This window comes from Bombina bombina, chromosome 2, assembly GCF_027579735.1.
Source record: "Bombina bombina isolate aBomBom1 chromosome 2, aBomBom1.pri, whole genome shotgun sequence".
Classification (NCBI taxonomy): Eukaryota; Metazoa; Chordata; class Amphibia; order Anura; family Bombinatoridae; genus Bombina; species Bombina bombina.
In genome coordinates this window covers 795892771-795911189 of record NC_069500.1, presented here as the reverse complement: position 1 = coordinate 795911189, position 18419 = coordinate 795892771, and the positions used below count along the sequence as shown (strand labels likewise).

The window sequence follows — 18419 nt, the reverse complement described above, 5'->3', positions numbered from 1 at the left end:
GATATGTACAAGATAGTATAAATTAAGCACAAGTATCTGTTATTAATTTATCCATCCTATTACTGTAGAAATTGTCAGGATCTATAACTCAGCCAATTGGCACTGTTATTATTACCTAGATACAAACCGCCACTTTGGTCTCAACCCTTATATAATTAGAGGCTATCTTACCTCAAAGGCCTATTGGATTACTTACAATAAGGGTTATTATTACACAACTACTCCTTGTTTTTTTTAAGATTTTCACCCACTTTAAGCCATTATTAAAAGTTTATGTTTTAATTTAGTTGGTGCTAATTTCTGCCTAGTAGTCAGAGCAGCAATTGCATTCTTTAGTGGGAATTTCTCCTTATTCTCATGCCCTTTGAATATTCATCTCACTTTTGCCTGAGCACTATTGACTGTTATATCTGGCAGCACTATGGGGCATCTTATATATTTAAGGCAGAGGGAGGTTTCTGGGGGCGCGGGGATAAACTTGTTCCAGCGCTGGGTTCCCAAATCTTGTTTCTGAAGTGCTGCTTCTTTGCTGTTACGGACTCTGTGCAGGGACCCACTTTCTCTTGTAAGGTGTATCCAGTCCACGGATCATCCATTACTTGTGGGATATTCTCATTCCCAACAGGAAGTTGCAAGAGGACACCCACAGCAGAGCTGTAATATAGCTCCTCCCCTAACTGTCATAGCCAGTCATTCTCTTGCAACTCTCAACAAGCTAGGACGTTGTAGGAGAGAGTGGTTAAATATAGCTAGTTTATTTTCTTCAATCAAAAGTTTGTTATTTTTAAATAGTACCGGAGTTGTGCTATTTTATCTCAGGCAGTAAATAGAAGAAGAATCTGCCTGAGGTTTCTATGATCTTAGCAGGTTGTAACTAAGATCCATTGCTATTCTCATATGTCTGAGGGGATTACACAGATGAGGTAACTTCAGTGAGAGAATGGCGTGCAGTTTATTCTTCTATCAGGTATGTGCAGTTATAATTTTTTCTAGAGATGGAAAACACTAGAAAATGTTGCTGATACCAGATTAATGTAAGTTAAGCCTGAATACAGTGATTTAATAACGACTGGTATCATGCTTACTCCCAGGGGTAATACCCTTATGATATTTACAATATAAAACGTTTGCTGGCATGTTTAATCGTTTTTATATATGCTTTGGTGATAAAACTTTATTGGGGCCTAGTTTTTTCCACATGGCTGGCTTAAATTTTGACTAGAATAAATTTCCACTGTTGTAGTATAAAAGTTACAGTTGGTGCAGTTAAAATTACAAACTGTGACATCCAGCTTCCCTCAAAGGCCCTCTGAATGCTATAGGACATCTCTAAAGGGCCCAAATGCTTTCCAAAGTTGTTTATTGGGGAAGGTAGGGCCACAGCTTGCTGTGGCAGTTGGTTGTGACTGTTAAACGTCTATTTTGTTTTTTTGATCCGTTTTTTGAACTAAGGGGTTAATCATCCATTTGCAAGTGGGTGCAATGCTCAGTTAGCCTATTATACACACTGTAAAAATTTTCGTTTGATTTACTGCATTTCTTCTGTTATGTGTGATCAGTCCACGGGTCATCATTACTTCTGGGATATAACTCCTCCCCAACAGGAAATGCAAGAGGATTCACCCAGCAGAGCTGATATAGCTCCTCCCCTCTACGTCAGTCCCAGTCATTCTCTTGCACCCAACAACTAGATAGGATGTGTGAGAGGACTATGGTGATTATACTTAGTTTTTATGACTTCAATCAAAAGTTTGTTATTTTACAATAGCACCGGAGCGTGTTATTACTTCTCTGGCAGAGTTTGAAGAAGAATCTACCAGAGTTTTTTACTATGATTTTAACCGGAGTAGTTAAGATCATATTGCTGTTCTCGGCCATCTGAGGGAGGTAAAAGCTTCAGATCAGGGGACAGCGGGCAGATGAATCTGCATTGAGGTATGTAGCAGTTTTTATTTTCTGAATGGAATTGATGAAAAAATCCTGCCATACCGTTATAATGACATGTATGTATACACTTCAGTATTCTGGGGATGGTATTTCACCGGAACTACTCTGTTAAAGGTCACTAATCCTTTTAATAAGTATTTGTCATGTTAAACGTTTTTGCTGGAATGTAGAATCGTTTACATTGCTGAGGTACTGAGTGAATAAATATTTGGGCATTATTTTCCACTTGGCAGTTGTTTGCTTTAATTGTGACAGTTTCGTTTCTCTTCACTGCTGTGTGTGAGAGGGAGGGGCCGTTTTTGGCGCTCTTTGCTACGCATCAAAAATTTCCAGTCAGCTACTCTTATATTTCCTGCATGATCCGGTTCATCTCTGACAGATCTAAGGGGTCTTCAAACTTCTTTGAAGGGAGGTATATTCTCTCAGCAGAGCTGTGAGAATTTTATATTGACTGTGAATAAAAACGTTGCTCTGTAATTTTTATTTCAAATTTAATTATTGTTATTTTACTAATGGGAAACAAAACCTTTGCTAAAAGTTGTGTTGTTTTAAAGTTGATGCTATAACTGTTTTTCAGTTCATTATCTCAACTGTCATTTAATCGTTTAGTACCTCTTTGAGGCACAGTACGTTTTTGCTAAAAAAGATTATAACCAGGTTGCAAGTTATTGCTAGTGTGTTAAACATGTCTGACTCAGAGGAAGATATCTGTGTCATTTGTTCCAATGCCAAGGTGGAGCCCAATAGAAATTTATGTACTAACTGTATTGATGCTACTTTAAATAAAAGTCAATCTGTACAATGTGAACAAATTTCACCAAACTGCGAGGGGAGAGTTATGCCGACTAACTCGCCTCACGCGGCAGTACCTGCATCTCCCGCCCGGGAGGTGCGTGATATTATGGCGCCTAGTACATCTGGGCGGCCATTACAGATAACATTACATGATATGGCTACTGTTATGACTGAAGTTTTGTCTAAATTACCAGAACTAAGAGGCAAGCGCGATCACTCTGGGGTGAGAACAGAGTGCGCTGACAATACTAGGGCCATGTCTGATACTGCGTCACAGCTTGCAGAGCATGAGGACGGAGAGCTTCATTCTGTGGGTGACGGTTCTGATCCAAACAGATTGGATTCAGATATTTCAAATTTTAAATTTAAATTGGAGAACCTCCGTGTATTACTAGGGGAGGTCTTAGCAGCTCTCAATGATTGTAACACCGTTGCAATACCAGAGAAACTGTGTAGGTTGGATAAATACTTTGCGGTACCGGCGAGTACTGACGTTTTTCCTATACCTAAGAGATTAACTGAAATTGTTACTAAGGAGTGGGATAGACCCGGTGTGCCGTTCTCACCCCCTCCAATATTTAGAAAAATGTTTCCAATAGACGCCACCACTCGGGACTTATGGCAAACGGTCCCTAAGGTGGAGGGAGCAGTTTCTACTTTAGCTAAGCGTACCACTATCCCGGTGGAGGATAGCTGTGCTTTTTCAGATCCAATGGATAAAAAATTAGAGGGTTACCTTAAGAAAATGTTTGTTCAACAAGGTTTTATATTGCAACCCCTTGCATGTATCGCGCCGATTACGGCTGCGGCAGCATTTTGGATTGAGTCTCTGGAAGAGAACCTTAGTTCATCTACGCTAGACGACATTATGGACAGGCTTAGAGTCCTTAAACTAGCTAATTCATTCATTTCGGAGGCCGTAGTACATTTAACCAAACTTACGGCTAAGAACTCAGGATTCGCCATACAGGCACGTAGGGCACTGTGGCTAAAATCCTGGTCAGCTGATGTTACTTCTAAGTCCAAATTACTTAATATACCTTTCAAGGGGCAGTCTTTATTTGGGCCCGGTTTGAAAGAAATTATCGCTGACATTACAGGAGGTAAGGGCCACGCCCTACCTCAAGACAAAGCCAAAGCTAAGGCTAGACAGTCTAATTTTCGTCCCTTTCGGAATTTCAAAACAGGAGCAGCATCAACCTCCACTGCACCAAAACAGGAAGGAGCTGTTGCTCGTTACAGGCAAGGCTGGAAACCTAACCAGTCCTGGAACAAGGGCAAACAGGCCAGGAAACCTACTGCTGCCCCAAAGACAGCATGAACCGAGAGCCCCCGATCCGGGACCGGATCTAGTGGGGGGCAGACTTTCTCTCTTCGCCCAGGCCTGGGCAAGAGATGTTCAGGATCCCTGGGCGCTAGAGATCATATCTCAGGGATACCTTCTAGACTTCAAATTATCTCCCCCAAGAGGGAGATTTCATCTGTCAAGGTTGTCAACAAACCAGATAAAGAGAGAAGCGTTTCTACGCTGTGTACAAGATCTGTTATTAATGGGAGTGATCCATCCGGTTCCGCAGTCGGAACAAGGACAAGGGTTCTACTCAAACCTGTTTGTGGTTCCCAAAAAAGAGGGAACTTTCAGGCCAATCTTAGATTTAAAGATTCTAAACAAATTCCTAAGAGTTCCATCGTTCAAAATGGAAACTATTCGGACAATCTTACCCATGATCCAAAAGGGTCAGTACATGACCACAGTGGATTTAAAAGATGCTTACCTTCACATACCGATTCACAAAGATCATCACCGGTATCTAAGGTTTGCCTTCCTAGACAGGCACTACCAGTTCGTAGCTCTTCCATTCGGATTGGCTACGGCCCCAAGAATCTTCACAAAGGTTCTGGGTGCCCTTCTGGCGGTACTAAGACCGCGAGGGATTTCGGTAGCTCCGTACCTAGACGACATTCTAATACAAGCTTCAAGCTTTCAAACTGCCAAGTCTCATACAGAGTTAGTTCTGGCATTTCTAAGGTCGCACGGATGGAAAGTGAACGAAAAGAAGAGTTCTCTTTTTCCTCTCACAAGAGTTCCATTCTTGGGGACTCTTATAGATTCTGTAGAAATGAAGATTTACCTGACAGAAGACAGGTTAACAAAGCTTCAAGATGCATGCCGTGTCCTTCATTCCATTCAACACCCGTCAGTAGCTCAATGCATGGAGGTGATCGGCTTAATGGTAGCGGCAATGGACATAGTACCTTTTGCACGCCTACACCTCAGACCGCTGCAATTGTGCATGCTAAGTCAGTGGAATGGGGATTACTCAGATTTGTCCCCTACTCTGAATCTGAATCAAGAGACCAGAAATTCTCTTCTATGGTGGCTTTATCGGCCACACCTGTCCAGGGGGATGCCATTCAGCAGGCCAGACTGGACAATCGTAACAACAGACGCCAGCCTACTAGGTTGGGGCGCTGTCTGGAATTCTCTGAAGGCTCAGGGATTATGGAATCAGGAGGAGAGTCTCCTTCCAATAAACATTCTGGAATTGAGAGCAGTTCTCAATGCCCTTCTGGCTTGGCCCCAATTAACAACTCGGGGGTTCGTCAGGTTTCAGTCGGACAATATCACGACTGTAGCTTACATCAACCATCAGGGAGGGACAAGGAGCTCCCTAGCAATGATGGAAGTATCAAAGATAATTCGCTGGGCAGAGTCTCACTCTTGCCACCTGTCAGCAATCCACATCCCGGGAGTGGAGAACTGGGAGGCGGATTTCTTGAGTCGCCAGACTTTTCATCCGGGAGAGTGGGAACTTCATCCGGAGGTCTTTGCCCAAATACTTCGACGTTGGGGCAAACCAGAGATAGATCTCATGGCGTCTCGCCAGAACGCCAAACTTCCTCACTACGGGTCCAGATCCAGGGATCCGGGAGCGGTTCTGATAGATGCTTTGACAGCACCTTGGAACTTCGGGATGGCTTATGTGTTTCCACCCTTCCCGCTGCTTCCTCGATTGATTGCCAAAATCAAACAGGAGAGAGCATCTGTGATTCTAATAGCGCCTGCATGGCCACGCAGGACTTGGTATGCAGATCTAGTGGACATGTCATCCTGTCCGCCTTGGTCTCTACCCCTAAGACAGGACCTTCTGATACAGGGTCCATTCAAACATCAAAATCTAACTTCTCTGAAACTGACTGCTTGGAAATTGAACGCTTGATTTTATCAAAACGTGGTTTTTCTGAGTCGGTTATTGATACCCTGATACAGGCTAGGAAGCCTGTTACCAGAAAGATTTACCATAAAATATGGCGCAAATACCTATACTGGTGTGAATCCAAACGTTACTCCTGGAGTAAGGTTAGGATCCCTAGGATATTGTCCTTTCTACAAGAAGGTTTAGAAAAGGGTTTATCAGCCAGTTCATTAAAGGGACAGATTTCAGCTCTGTCCATTTTGTTACACAGGCGTCTGTCAGAAAATCCAGACGTCCAGGCCTTTTGTCAGGCTTTAGCTAGGATCAAGCCTGTGTTTAAAACCGTTGCTCCGCCATGGAGTTTAAACTTAGTTCTTAACGTTTTACAGGGTGTTCCGTTTGAACCCCTTCATTCCGTTGATATAAAATTGTTATCTTGGAAAGTTCTGTTTTTAATGGCTATCTCCTCGGCTCGAAGAGTCTGTGAGTTATCAGCATTACATTGTGATTCTCCTTATCTGATTTTTCACTCAGACAAGGTAGTTCTGCGTACTAAACCTGGGTTCTTACCTAAGGTAGTCACTGACAGGAATATCAATCAAGAGATTGTTGTTCCATCCTTGTGTCCAAATCCTTCTTCAAAGAAGGAACGTCTTCTACACAATCTGGATGTAGTTCGTGCCCTCAAGTTCTACTTGCAGGCAACTAAAGATTTTCGCCAAACTTCTTCCCTGTTTGTCATTTATTCTGGACAGAGGAGAGGTCAAAAAGCTTCTGCTACTTCTCTCTCTTTTTGGCTTCGTAGCATAATACGTTTAGCCTATGAGACTGCTGGACAGCAGCCTCCTGAAAGAATTACAGCTCACTCCACTAGAGCTGTGGCTTCCACTTGGGCCTTTAAGAATGAGGCCTCTGTTGAACAGATTTGCAAGGCTGCAACTTGGTCTTCGCTTCATACTTTTTCCAAATTTTACAAATTTGACACTTTTGCTTCTTCGGAGGCTATTTTTGGGAGAAAGGTTCTTCAGGCAGTGGTTCCTTCTGTATAATGAGCCTGCCTATCCCTCCCGTCATCCGTGTACTTTTGCTTTGGTATTGGTATCCCAGAAGTAATGATGACCCGTGGACTGATCACACATAACAGAAGAAAACATAATTTATGCTTACCTGATAAATTCCTTTCTTCTGTTGTGTGATCAGTCCACGGCCCGCCCTGTTTTTAAGGCAGGTAAATATCTTTTAAATTATACTCCAGTCACCACTTCACCCTTGGTTACTCCTTTCTCGTTGATTCTTGGTCGAATGACTGGGACTGACGTAGAGGGGAGGAGCTATATCAGCTCTGCTGGGTGAATCCTCTTGCATTTCCTGTTGGGGAGGAGTTATATCCCAGAAGTAATGATGACCCGTGGACTGATCACACAACAGAAGAAAGGAATTTATCAGGTAAGCATAAATTATGTTTTTTTCACTGTTTTTCAAATTCTGACAAAATTTGTTTCTCTTAAAGGCACAGTACCGTTTTTTATATTTGCTTGTTAACTTGATTTAAAGTGTTTTCCAAGCTTGCTAGTCTCATTGCTATTCTGTATAAACATGTCTGACATAAAAGAAACTCCTTGTTTATTATGTTTAAAAGCCATGGTGGAACCCCCTCTTAGAATGTGTACCAAATGTACTGATTTCATTTTATGCAATAAAGATCATTTTCTGTCTTTAAAAAATGTATCACCAGAGGAATCTGACGAGGGGGAAGTTATGCCGACTAACTTTCCCCACGTGTCAGACCCTTTGACTCCCGCTTAAGGGACTCACGCTCAAATGGCGACAAGTACATCTAGGGCGTCCATAGCGTTTACTTTACAAGACATGGCGGCAATCATGGATAATACACTGTCAGCGGTATTAGCCAGACTACCTGAACTTAGAGGTAAGCGAGATAGCTCTGGGGTGAGACAAAATGCAGAGCATACTGACGCTTTAAGAACCATGTCTGATACTGCCTCACAATATGCAGAAGCTGAGGAAAGAGAGCTTCAGTCAGTGGGTGATGTTAATGACTCAGGAAAGATACCTGATTCTAATATTTCTACATTTAAATTTAAGCTTGAACACCTCCGCGTGTTGCTTAGGGAGGTTTTAGCTGCTCTGAATGACACTGATACCATTGCAGTGCCAGAGAAATTGTGTAGACTGGATAAATACTTTGCAGTGCCGGTGTGTACTGATGTTTTTCCAAATACCTAAAAGGTTTACAGAAATTATTAATAAGGAATGGGATAGACCAGGTGTGCCATTCTCTTCCCCTCCTATTTTGAGAAAAATGTTTCCAATAGACGCCACCACACGGGACTTATGGCAGACAGTCCCTAAGGTGGAGGGAGCAGTTTCTACTCTAGTAAAGCGTACTACTATCCCTGTCGAGGACAGTTGTGCTTTTTTTTTTTATAGATCCAATGAATAAAAAATTAGAGGTTACCTTAAGAAAATATTTATTCGACAAGGTTTTATCCTACAGCCCCTTGCATGCATTGCCCCTGTCACTGCTGCTGCGGCTTACTGGTTTGAGTCTCTGGAAGAGGCTTTACAGGTAGCGACTCCATTGGATGACATACTTGACAAGCTTAGAGCACTTAAGCTAGCCAATTCTTTTATTCTGATGCCATTGTTCATTTGACTAAACTAACGGCTAAGAATTCTGGTTTTGCTATACAGGCGCGCAGAGCGCTATGGCTTAGATCATGGTCAGCTGACGTGACTTCAAAATCTAAGCTACTTAACATTCCCTTCAAGGGGCAGACCCTATTCGGGCCTGGTTGAAGGAGATTATTGCTGATATCACTGGAGGAAAAGGTCATGCCCTTCCTCAGGACAGGTCCAAATCTAGGGCCAAACAGTCTAATGTTCGTGCCTTTTCAAGGCAGGTGCGGCATCAACTTCCTCTAATAATAAACAAGAGGGAACTTTTGCTCAATCCAAGACGGTCTGGAGACCAAACCAGACCTGGAAAAAAGGTAAGCAGGTAAAAAAGCCTGCTGCTGCCTCTAAGACAGCATGAAGTAACGGCCCCCTATCCGGGAACGGATCTAGTAGGGGGCAGACTTTCACTCTTTGCCCAGGCGTGGGCAAGAGATGTTCAGGATCCCTGGGCGTTGGAAATTATATCCCAGGGATATCTTCTGGACTTCAAAGCTTCCCCCCCAAAAGGGAGATTTCACCTTTCACAATTATCTGCACACCAGATAAAGAGAGAGGCATTCTTACACTGTGTACGAGTCCTCCTAGTTATGGGAGTGATCTATCCAGTTCCAAAGGAGGAACAGGGACAGGGTTTTTACTCAAATCTGTTTGTGGTTCCCAAAAAAGAGGGAACCTTCAGACCAATTTTGGATCTAAAGATCTTAAACAAATTCCTCAAAGTTCCGTCGTTCAAGATGGAAACTATTCGTACCATCCTACCACTGATCCAGGAGGGTCAATATATGACTACAGTGGATCTAAAGGATGCTTATCTTCACATTCCGATACATAAAGATCATCGGTTTCTCAGGTTTGCCTTTTAAGACAGGCATTACCAGTTGTAGCTCTTCCCTTGGGATTTGCTACAGCCCCAAGAATCTTTACAAAGGTTCTAGGGTCACTTATGGCGGTCCTAAGGCCACGGGGAATAGCAGTAGCACCTTATTTAGACGACATCCTGATACAGGCGTCAAACTTCCAAATTGCCAAGTCTCATACGGACGTAGTACTGGCATTTCTGTGGTCGCATGGGTGGAAAGTGAACGAGGAAAAGAGTTCTCTATCCCCACTCACAAGAGTTTCCTTTCTAGGGCCTCTGATAGATTCTGTAGAAATGAAAATTCACCTGACGGAGTCCAGGTTATCAAAGCTTCTAAATTCCTGCCGGGTTCTTCATTCCATTCCGCGCCATTCGGTGGTTCAGTGTATGGAAGTAATCGGCTTAATGGTAGCGGCAATGGACATAGTGCCGTTTGCACGCTTACATCTCAGACCGCTGCAACTATGCATGCTCAGTCAGTGGAGTGGGGATTACACAGATTTGTCCCCTCAACTGAATCTGGACCAAGAGACCAGGGATTCTTTTCTCTGGTGGCTATCTCGGGTCCATCTGTCCAAAGGTATGACCTTTCGCAGGCCAGATTGGACAATTGTTACGACAGGTGCCAGCCTTCTAGGTTGGGGTGCAGTCTGGAACTCCCTGAAGGCTCAGGGATCGTGGACTCAGGAGGAGTCTCTCCTTCCATTAAATATTCTGGAACTAAGAGTGATATTCAAGGCTCTTCAGGCTTGGCCTCAGTTAGCAACTCTGAGGTACATCAGATTTCAGTCGGACAACATCACGACTGTAGCTTACATCAACCATCAAGGGGGAACGAGAAGTTCCCTAGAGATGTTAGAAGTTTCAAAAATAATTCGCTGGGCAGAGATTCACTCTTGTCACCTATCAGCTATCCATATCCCAGGTGTAGAGCACTGGGAGGCGGATTTTCTAAGTCGTCAGACTTTTCATCCGGGAGAGTGGGAACTCCATCCGGAGGCATTTGCACAACTGATTCATCGTTGGAGCAAACCAGAACTGGATCTCATGGCGTCTCGCCAGAACGCCAAGCTTCCGTGTTACGGATCCAGGTCCAGGGATCCCAAGGCGACACTGATAGATGATCTAGCAGCGCCCTGGTCTTTCAACCTGTCTTATGTGTTTCCACCGTTTCCTCTGCTCCCTCGACTGATTGCCAAGATCAAGCAGAAGAGAGCATCGGTGATTCTGATAGCATCTGCGTGGCCACGCAGGACCTGGTATGCAGATCTAGTGGACATGTCATCTTTTCCACCATGGTCTCTGCCTCTGAAACAGGACCTTCTACTTCAGGGTCCTTTCAACCATCCAAATCTAATTTCTCTGAGGCTGACTGCCTGGAGATTGAATGCTTGATTTTATCAAAGCGTGGCTTCTCCGAGTCAGTTATTGATACCTTAAGACAGGCACGAAAGCCTGTCACCAGGAAAATTTACCATAAGGTATGGCGTAGATATCTTTATTGGTGTGAATCCAAGGGTTACTCATGGAGTAAGGTCAGGATTGCTAGGATATTATCTTTTCTCCAAGAAGGTTTGGAAAAAGGATTGTCAGCTAGTTAAGCGTTTTGGCAGATGTTCCAGACGTTCAGGCATTTTGTCAGGCTTTAGTTAGAATCAAGCCTGTGTTTAAACCTGTTGCTCCACCATGGAGCTTAAGCTTGGTTCTTAAGGTTCTTCAAGGAGTTCCGTTTGAACCTCTTCATTCCATAGATATCAAGCTTTTATCTTGGAAAGTTCTTTTTTTTTTTTTTTTTTTTTTTTTTATAGCTATTTCCTCGGCTCATAGAGTCTCTGAGCTATCTGCCTTACAATGTGATTCTCCTTATCTGATTTTTCATACGGATAAGGTAGTCCTGCGTACCAAACCTGGGTTCTTACCTAAGGTGGTATCTAACAAGAATATCAATCAAGAGATTGTTGTTCCATCCTTGTGTTACACAATTTAGACGTGGTCCGTGCTTTAAAGTTTTACTTACAAGCTACTAAAGATTTCGTCAAACATCTGCTTTGTTTGTTGTCTACTCTGGACAGAGGAGAGGTCAAAAGGCTTCGGCAACCTCTTTTTCTTTTTGACTAAGAAGCTTAATCCGCTTAGCCTATGAGACTGCTGGACAGCAACCTCCTGAAAGGATTACAGCTCATTCCACTAGAGCTGTGGCTTCCACTTGGGCCTTTAAAAATTAGGCTTCTTTTGATCAGATTTGCAAGGCGACGACTTGGTCTTCGCTTCCATATTTTTTCAAAAATTTACAAATTTGATACTTTTGCTTCTTCGGAGGCTATATTTGGGAGAAAGGTTTTACGGGCAGTGGTTCCTTCCGTTTAAGTACCTGCCTTGTCCCTCCCTTCATCCGTGTACTTTAGCTTTGGTATTGGTATCCCACAAGTAATGGATGATCCGTGGACTGGATACACCTTACAAGAGAGAACATGATTTATGCTTACCTGATAAATTTATTTCTCTTGTGGTGTATCCAGTCCACGGCCCGCCCTGTCATTTTTAAGGCAGGTAATTTTTAAATTTAAACTACAGTAACCACTGCACCCTATGGTTCCTCCTTTCTCGGCTTGTTTTCGGTCGAATGACTGGCTATGACAGTTAGGGGAGGAGCTATATTACAGCTCTGCTGTGGGTGTCCTCTTGCAACTTCCTGTTGGGAAGGAGAATATCCCACAAGTAATGGATGATCCGTGGACTGGATACACCACAAGAGAAATAAATTTATCAGGTAAGCATAAATTGTGTTTTTTTTTTGTTTGTTTGTTTTTTTTGAGGGGGTAAGATTACCAAATGTGCAAGAGTTATGGGTTTCTTTTATAATTATCATAGATTTTTGCTGCTATTAGGTTTATATTGGGGGTTCTATTAGTACTTTGCCTTCGTTCCCTTTTTATTTTTGGCATTTTACCAAGGTTCCTGATTATTCAAGTCATTGTACTTTATTTCATTTTATTTGTGAAGTATAAATGTATAATTTCTGCACATCTGTCTTAACCTCTTGAAATTAAAATGGAACAATCTAAAACTGTTCCCAATCCTACAAATGTAATACCTTTTAACCGTAAGATCATCTGACTCTACAGTTCATTTTAAGTGTGTAATGTGCATGATAGTGGTTGTTCCCCCAGCACAACTTTGCATATCTTGTATGGATCACCTGTTGTATGCAAATCCTGCCTGTGCTGCTACGGCCTCTAATGGTGTCTGTTCATTACAGGGGAGCACATCATATTTTGCTCCAGGTTTCAAGGATTTTGTACGCTCCACTGTTTTCAGAGATGTTGGCGGCAATGCAACCACCAAATAAGCGTAAGAGACCCAAATCTAACTATAATCCTACTGTGGACTCATCATCCCATTCTGGATCTTTAAAGCCTAAATCGCCTAAGTATCTTTTAACCCCTTAGCGTCCGCTGGTAACTATAATCCTACTGTGGACTCATCATCCCATTCTGGATCTTTAAAGCCTAAATCGCCTAAGTATCTTTTAACCCCTTAGCGTCCGCTAGTCGTTATGCCCTTAAGGACCAGCGACGTGTCCTGGGCTTCTCTCTATCACGATCTCACACAGCGGTGGTGCCGATCGTTGGTGGGTGGGAGCGCAAGGAGGGAGGCAGGTGGGCGGCACATTGCTAGAGGAGGGCAGGAGTTGGTGGGACCGCTCGGCCATGCTATAAAAAAAATGGCGTCATTGATGGGGGAGGAGGGAGGTAGGGGCAATGAAGGGGATCCACAGTGGGATCCGTTGTTATAAAGGGATCTGGGAGGGGGAGGGTGGGTAGGTTAATGAGGGGGGGCAGTTACACTACAGAAAAAAATGGGAATTTTCAATTGATTAAAAAAAAAAAAAAAAGCCTAATTTGCAGCAAACTTGGTACTGGCAGACAGCTGCCAGCACCTAAGATGGTGTCAAATAGGTAGAGTGGAGGGAGGGTTAAAGAGCTTTCTCCACGGATTCATCCATTACTGGTGGGATATTCTCCTTCCCAACAGGAAGCTGCAAGAGGATCACCCACAGCAGAGCTGTCTATATAGCTCCTCCCCTAACTGCCATCTCCCAGTCATTCTCTTGCAGCTCTCGACAAGGGAAGTAGCTAGAGAGATGTGGTGCATTAATGTAGTTTATCTTAAATCAAAAGTTTGTTATTTTCAAATGGTACCGGAGTTGTACTATTTTAGCCTCAGGGAGAAAGTTGAAGAATAGTCTGCCTGTGGTATTTGATCTTAGCAGGTTGCAACTAAGATCCATTGCTGTTCTCACACATAACTGAAGAGATGGGTAACTTCAGCTGGGGGAATAGCGTGCAGGGTCTCCTGCTCTGAGGTATGTGCAGTTTTAAATTTTTCTAGAGAAATGAATATGCTAGAAAATGCTGACAATACCGGATTTATTTAAGGTAAGCCTGATTAGTGATTTAATAACTACTAGTATGCTTGCTGTAAAGGGTAATATTTTTATTATTTACTCACATTACTGTATAGATATAACGTTTGCTTGAAGTGTATAAACGTTTATTACATATTGGTGATAAAACTTTATTCTGGGGCCCAGTTTTTTTCCACATGGCTGTCTAGATTTTGCCTAGGGATAGTTTTTTTTTTTTTTAAGGCCCTCTCACTGTGAGTACAGGTTGGGAGGGGCCTATTTTCGTGCCCAAATTGCGCATTAGTTTTTGCAGATTGAGACATCAAGCTTCCCTGAAGGAGTCCCCTGAACATTTAGGACCTCTCTAAAGGGTTTTTGTGCCTTCCAAAGCTGTTGTATGGGCAGGTAGGGCCACAGTAGAGCTGTGGCAGTTTGTTGTGACTGTTTAAAAACGTATATATCGTTTTTTTGATCCGGTTTTGAAACTAAGGGGTTAATCATCCATTTGCAAGTGGGTGCAATGCTCTTTCAGCCTATTATACACACTGTAAAAATTTTGTAAGATTTATTGCTTTTTTCACTGTTTTGCAGTTTCTGTGTTTGTTTTTTTCTCTTAAAGGCACAGTACCGGTTTTATTTTTTGCTTGTTCAGTTATTAAAGTGTTTTCCAAGCCTGCTGGTCTCATTACTAGTCTGTTTAAACATGTCTGACATAGAGGAAACTCATTGTTCATTATGTTTAGAAGCCATTGTGGAACCCCCTCTTAGAATGTGTACCAAATGCACTGATTTTACTATAGATTACAAAGACCATATTCTGGCTTTAAAAAATTTATCACCAGAAGAAATTGACAAGGAGGAAGTTATGCAGTCTAACTCTGACCACGTGTCAGATCCTATAAATCCCGCTCAGGGGACGCCTAGTACATCTAGCGCGCCCATTGCGTATACCTTGCAAGACATGGCGGCAGTTATGAATCATACCCTTACAGAGGTATTATCTAAACTGCCAGGATTGCAAGGAAAGCGAGACAGCTCTGGGACTAGAATAAATACAGAGCTCTCTGACGCTTTAGTAGCTATGTCTGATACACCCTCACATTATACTGAAGCTGAAGCAGGGGAGCTTCAATCTGTGGATGATTTTTCTGATTCAGGGAAGATTCTTCAATCTGATTCTGATATGTCTACATTTAAATGTAAGCTTGAACACCGCGTATTGCTCAGGGAGGTTTTAGCAACTCTGGACGACTGTGACACTATTGTAGTCCCAGAGAAATTATGTAGATTGGATAAATACTATGCAGTACCTACTTACACTGATGTTTTTCCAATCCCTAAAAGGTTTTCTGAAATTATTACTAAGGAATGGGATAGACCAGGTGTACCATTCTCTCCCCCTCCTGTTTTTAAAAAGATGTTTCCTATAGACGCTGCTACACGGGACTTATTGCAGACGGTCCCTAAGGTGGAGGGAGCAGTTTCTACTCTAGCTAAGCGTACCACTATCCCTGTCGAGGACAGTTGTGCTTTTCTAGATCCAATGGATAAAAAAATTAGAGGGTTACCATAAGAAAAATTTTATTCAACAAGGTTTTATTCTCCAGCCTCTTGCATGCATTGCCCCAGTCACTGCTGCTGCGGCTTTCTGGTTTGAGTCCCTAGAGGAGGCTCTACAGGTTGAAACCCTGTTGGAAGATATTATTGACAAGCTTAGGACCCTTAAGCTAGCCAATTCATTTGTTTCTGAGGCCGTTGTTCATTTAACCAAGCTAACGGCTAAAAATTCAGGTTTTACTATTCAGGCACGTAGGGTGCTATGGCTTAAATCCTGGTCAGCTGACGTGACTTCAAAGTCTAAACTTCTCAACATTCCCTTCAAAGGTCAGACCCTATTCGGGCCTGGACTGAAGGAGATCATTTCTGACATCACTGGAGGAAAAGGTCATGCCTTTCCTCAAGACAGGTCCAAGAAATTAAGGACCAAACAGTCTAGTTTTCGGCCCTTTCGAAACTTCAAGAGTGGCGCAGCTTCAACTTCCTCTAACACAAAACAAGAGGGAACTTTTGCCCAGTCTAAGCCGGTCTGGAGACCTAACCAGGCTTGGAACAAGGGGAAACAGGCCAAAAAGCCTGCTGCTGCCTCTAAGACTGCATGAAGGAGAATCCCCCAATCCGGACACGGATATAGTAGGGGGCAGACTCTCTCTCTCTTCGCCCAGGCTTGGGCAAGAGATGTCCAGGATCCCTGGGCATTGGAAATTGTGTCCAAGGGTTATCTTCTGGAATTCAAAACCTCTCCCCCAAAAGGGAGATTTCATCTCTCACTTTTATCTGCAAATCAGATAGAGAGAGGCATTCTTACATTGTGTTCAAGACCTCCTAATTATGGGAGTGATCCCAGTTCCGCCTGAGGAACAGGGTCAGGGCTTCTATTCAAATCTGTTTGTAGTTCCCAAGAAAGAGGGAACATTCAGACCAATCTTAGATCTCAAGATCTTAAACAAATTTCTCAGAGTTCCATCCTTCAAGATGGAGACTATTCGAACCATCCTTCCTATGATCCAGGAGGGTCAATATATGACTACCGTAGACCTAAAGGATGCTTATCTTCACATCCCGATACACAAAGATAAAAGATAATCGTTTTCTCAGGTTTGCCTTTCTAGAAAGGCACTACCAGTTTGTGGCTCTTCCCTTCGGGTTGGCCACGGCACCATGAATCTCTTTACAAAGGTTCTAGGGTCCCTTCTAGCGGTCCTAAGGCCGTGGGGTATAGCAGTAAGCCCCTTACTTAGACGACATTGTTGCCAGGTCCCACACGGACATTGTTCTGACATTTCTGAGGTCCCATGGGTGGAAGGTGAACGAAGGAAAGAGTTCTCTATCACCACTAACAAAAGTTTCATTCCTAGGGACTGATAGATTCGGTAGAAATGAAGATTTACCTAACGAAGGCCAGATTGTCAAAACTCCTAGACTCTTGCCGTGTTCTTTATTCCACTTCTCGTCCTTCAGTGGCTCAGTGTATGGAAGTAATCGGTTTAATGGTAGCGGCAATGGACATAGTACCGTTTGCCCGCCTACATCTCAGACCGCTGCAACTTTGCATGCTCAGTCAGTGGAATGGGGATTACACAGATTTGTCCCCTCTACTAAATCTGGATCAAGAAACCAGGGATTCTCTTCTCTGGTGGCTATCTCAGGTCCATCTGTCCAAGGGGATGAGCTTCCGCAGGCCAGATTGGACTATAGTAACGACAGATGCCAGCCTTCTGGGCTGGGTTGCAGTCTGGAACTCCCTGAAGGCTCAGGGCTCGTGGACTCGGGAGGAGGCTCTCCTTCCAATAAACATTCTGGAATTAAGAGCGATATTCAATGCTCTTCAGGCTTGGCCTCAGCTAGCTGCGGTCAGGTTCATCAGATTTCAGTCGGACAACATCACGACTGTAGCCTATATCAACCATCAGGGGGGAACAAGGAGCCCCCTGGCAATGTTGGAGGTTTCAAAGATAATTCTATGGGCAGAGGTTCACTCTTGCCATCTCTCGGCTATCCATATCCCAGGAGTAGAGAACTGGGAGGCGGATTTATCCATATCCCAGGAGTAGAGAACTGGGAGGCGGATTTTGTAAGTCGGCAGACTTTTCATCCGGGGGAGTGGAAACTCCATCCGGAGGTATTTGCCCAGCTGATTCAACTATGGGGCAAACCAGAACTAGATCTCATGGTGTCTCATCAGAACGCCAAACTTCCCTGTTACGGGTCCAGGTCAAGGGATCCCCAGGCAGCGCTGATAGATGCTCTAGCAGCGCCCTGGTCCTTCAACCTGGCTTATGTGTTTCCACCGTTTCCTTTGCTCCCTCGGCTGATTGCCAAGATTAAGCAGGAGAGAGCTTCAGTGATTTTGATAGCTCCTGCATGGCCACGCAGGACTTGGTACGCAGATCTTGTGGACATGTCATCCTTTCCACCATGGACTCTGCCGCTGAGGCAGGACCTTCTACTTCAAGGTCCCTTCAACCATCCAAATCTAATTTCTCTGCGTCTGACTGCTTGGAGATTGAACGCTTGATTTTATCAAAGCGTGGTTTTTCCGAGTCGGTCATTGATACCTTAATTCAGGCTCGAAAGCCTGTTACCAGGAAAATCTATCATAAGATATGGTGTAAATATCTTCATTGGTGTGAATCCAAGGGTTACTCATGGAGTAAAGTCAGGATTCCCAGGATATTGTCTTTTCTCCAAGAAGGATTGGAGATAGGCTTGTCAGCTAGTTCTTTAAAGGGACAGATTTCTGCTCTGTCTATTCTTTTGCACAAGCGTCTGGCGGATGTTTCAGGCGTTTTGTCAGGCTTTATTTAGAATCAAGCCTGTGTTTAAACCTGTTGCTCCGCCATGGAGTTTAAATTTAGTTCTTAAAGTTCTTCAAGGGGCTCAGTTTGAACCTCTGCATTCCATAGATATCAAACTTTTATCTTGGAAAGTTATGTTCTTGGTAGCTATCTCTTCG

At 43.4% G+C, this 18419-nt stretch overlaps 1 protein-coding gene across 1 annotated transcript in view; it reads left to right on the top strand.

Moving 5' to 3' along the window:
- UPF1 (UPF1 RNA helicase and ATPase) overlaps positions 1 to 18419 on the top strand; it is a 526107-nt gene that overhangs the window by 14510 nt on the left and 493178 nt on the right. The gene's annotated exons all lie outside the window — the stretch shown is intronic.